The sequence below is a fragment of the Triticum dicoccoides genome, chromosome 7A (assembly GCF_002162155.2).
Source record: "Triticum dicoccoides isolate Atlit2015 ecotype Zavitan chromosome 7A, WEW_v2.0, whole genome shotgun sequence".
NCBI classification, from domain to species: domain Eukaryota; kingdom Viridiplantae; phylum Streptophyta; class Magnoliopsida; order Poales; family Poaceae; genus Triticum; species Triticum dicoccoides.
In genome coordinates this window covers 722,114,192-722,118,016 of record NC_041392.1, presented here as the reverse complement: position 1 = coordinate 722,118,016, position 3,825 = coordinate 722,114,192, and the positions used below count along the sequence as shown (strand labels likewise).

At 41.6% G+C, this 3,825-nt stretch overlaps 1 pseudogene; it reads left to right on the top strand.

The window, feature by feature from the left end:
• LOC119334053 lies at positions 1-1,165 on the top strand (annotated as a pseudogene).
• Positions 1,166-3,825: the final 2,660 nt, after the last annotated feature.

Here is a 3,825-nt window from a genome sequence, read left to right as displayed (position 1 = left end):
ATGATAGTGACTCAAGTGTGTTCATCTTGTAAAAGGAAAGATGCATTACTTGCCAAACATCAAGATGAATTGTTAGATTTGATGGAGAATGGAAAGATTTCAGCCGGTACCGGGTTGCATCAAGAATCTAACATAACAAGACGAGGAGATACTTGTTGGGGCTCACACCTCAAAACCTTGCTTCGTATATTCACAATGTGGAATGCTGTGGTGGATGTGCTAGGAATTGTTGTGGCTGATGCTCGGGAACACACATGCCAAGGTGGAGCTAGAGGTTTGCTTAAAAACATGGAATGCTTTGAATTTGTGTTCATCATGTTCTTCTTAATAAACTTTATGAGCAACACAAATCAACTATCCCAAGCTTTGCAAAGGAATAATCAAAATATTGTTGAGGCCATGCGTTTGATCTTGGATGTGAAAGAAAGCTTGCAGGACATGAGGGACAATGGTTGGGAGCCTTTATTTTGCCAAGCCAAGAACTTTTGTGAAACACATGATATTGATGTGCCAAACATGGATGATCTTGTTGAAACAATGGGCCAATCTGTTCGCACTAAGAAGAAGGTGACTCGGCTTCACTGTTACAAGGTTAGCATATTCAATGTTGCCATTGATGCAACTATCACCGAGATGAATCACCGATTCAATGAAGTTTCCACCGAGTTATTGGATTGCATGTCTTGTCTTAATCCAGCAAACAACTTTGCAAAGTTTGATGTTGACAAACTTATTCGTCTTGCTAAAATTTATGATGAGGACTTCACAGAAGCTGACCGGTTGTTGCTAAGAGTACACCTCCCCAGATTCCTTATGAACATTAGGAGAAGTGATGAATTTAATGGATGCCGGGATGTCCACACTTGCTCGTTTGATGGTTGAAACAACGAAACACACAACTTTCCATTTGGTATATCGCCTCATTGAGTTGACACTCATTCTTCCTGTAGCAACTTCGTCAGTTGAGCGAATATTTTCAGCAATGAAGATCATCAAGACAGATTTGCGCAACAAACTATCAAATGATTGGCTAAATGATTTAATGGTGTGCTATTGTGAGAAAGAGATATTCAGAAGCACTCACGATGACAAAATCATGATACAATTTTAGAAAATGAGTGATCGGAAAGGACATTTGCCTTATGAGTTTAATGTGATTCCTTAGAGGTATATATGTTAGTGTTACTAGTTTTAATACTTACATGTGCATGACTTATTGTTGTATCACTAACAAGTGTGCTAATTTGGACAGATGGCTTGTGGTTGGTGACTTGAGCGAGGGATCTTGGGCATACATCTCTATATTTTGGTGTGAAGCTATTCTATAACTACAATACCAGTAGCAGTACTAACCAGTAGTAAGAAGCAACATCTCATTGTCTTTTGTTATTGCTTCTCTCGTACTTTGATGCCTTGGTCTGTGAATTGTATGAACCTTTCTGGTATGTTTAAATGAATACTGCATGCTTTAGTTAGTATTCTGGGAAAGTTTGATTACATTTCGGCAAAAGGACAAGGAGATAATGGTTATTTAGCTGTACAAATTCAAATTTCAGCTCAAAATTTAATATTTTTCAAAAATCCCAAAACAATTAGAGTCAACACTAGATGCTTCCAGTAGTATTCTGTGATATTCTCAGCTCATTTGGATAAAAGAATTACGAGATGATGTTGTTTCTCTTGAAAGGAAGGTTTCATTTTTTTCTGCCGTTAACTTTGAGCCCACCCTCTAATTTTGTTCTGGATTCGCCACTGGTACTATGTACTTAGTCAGTGCAATGGTAAGAAGCTCACCCTTCGCCTTTTCATTCTTGTTGTTGGACGTCATAAGCTTAACCATTTGTGAGGTAGATTGAACTATGATGCCAAATGCTTGCGGAAAATTTTATTCTTATAGAGGCATACGGAGCGGGAATTGTAGAAATTGCATCAATTAGAGCGATCATGACATCTAATGAGAAACTATTACATGTATAATTATTAAAATTAAATTTTGCACGACTTGATTACATTGACTAGGAGTGTATGAACTGCTTTGAGTGAGTGCTAATGTCATTAAATGTTTAATTTGACCCATGGCTTTTGCTTTGACAGGATCTACCTAGTCAATGGAATATGTGTCGACTGCACGCGGTCCAGAAAGTGGACAAAAATTATTGGAAGTGAATTAAAATTAATGCTCAGTTCTCTGAACACGATGTACAAACCACATATGAAATATATTTATAGTCGCAATTGAGACTGGTCACATGTATGTGTTTTTTTAGAATGTCACATGTATGTGTTGTGATCACCTCTTCCATAGATATATCTTTCAACCTATATGTATTAGTAGCTAGACGAAAGGCACAAAATGACTAATGAAGTTTACATTTCTTTTGCTCTAGCTAGTAAACGGCACGAAATGTACCACTCCCGGTGTGAACATGATATTCTGCAACAAAAGCTGGATCATGTGTAATTTCCTTGACCTTGTCATTCAAATCAGGACAAGTCTTTTGAGAGTTAATGTGGCGGCTCTTTAGCTTTTTTCGATAAAGAGTGGCTTTATTGACTCAAAATATAGCATCGAGGATACAATTATAATGAGCTACACCTGGCCTCTGCATAACTAAGATGCACACAGCCAATACACACAAAGAAGCATGCTAGCAAAGGCACAAAAAGAAAAATCCCGAAGCATAGAAAGAACGATTGACAATGTATAGTGACAACCATCATAGCTAGCTAGGTCCTACTATTCAGCACGGACAACTACTGGTATACATAGGGTATAACTATCATGGCGCACTTTTCATTGTTTGACTTGCTGATGTATATGCGTACATACAGTATACTTTTCCTTAGTCGGCGCTCGAAGTTGGAGCGGCAGATCATGGTAACACCGCAGTTCTGAGACATGAAGACGGAGCGGCAAGCATGCGGCCACCTGATCAGCTGGTACCCTTGTGGGCAATCGGCGAGGTCACACCGGTGCGGCAGTCTCTCCTCCAATCGGTTCCCTAGGATGAGGCAGCAAGTTAATGTGTGTGGTGGTGCTATAGCACTCGATCTGCAGATTGAGGCGACCACTGATGGCTCTTGGTTAGGGTTCCTCTCTCTAAATATAGTTCGTACGGTGGGCAGCTCCTTTTGGAGAGGTTGTCGGATGCAACCGAAAGGCTCCTTTGTGAAGTGTGGTCGCTCTCACACCGACAAGCTTGCCTTCGGCATTGAGATGTGATCTACGGATAGCGGCTTCACAGAGAAGGCATGGCTGTGCAGTGACGACGGTGGAATTTCTAGCCAAGCGCCTGTAGTTGTTGGGATCACAGAAGAGTGGTGGCGACAACATACGACAAACCCGATTTGGTGGTGCTTCTTGAGAACATGTTATCGAGCTTCGTGGTGAAACCCCAAGGTCTAACCCTAGTGGGTTATATCTAGCAACGATGTTATTGGGTTATTACCGTATTTGAATCTTTGACAGGATATGTTCGAACTTGATCTTCTTGGTGAAAACATAGATTCTGGCCTCTAGTGATTGGATCCAGTGGCAATGGCCCTTGATCATCATTCCTTCTTGAAGGCATTATTGTTGAACACTTGCTGGGCCACACCCTCACCCAACAGCGCCACCACCATAAACACACCTAGTCGGCCCTAGCCAGCATCCCGACATAGCATGCACCTCCGCGCCCAATGCGCGCTCGCACCACTCCATTGAGTGCCACACACCACTATCACGCATGCATCACCAGGTGAGCCCTGATGCGCATGAAACGCCCCGCCAGGTCTTTGTTTGCGGCCCTCCAGTGGAGGCGCAGTGAGAGGATAGGAGGGAGA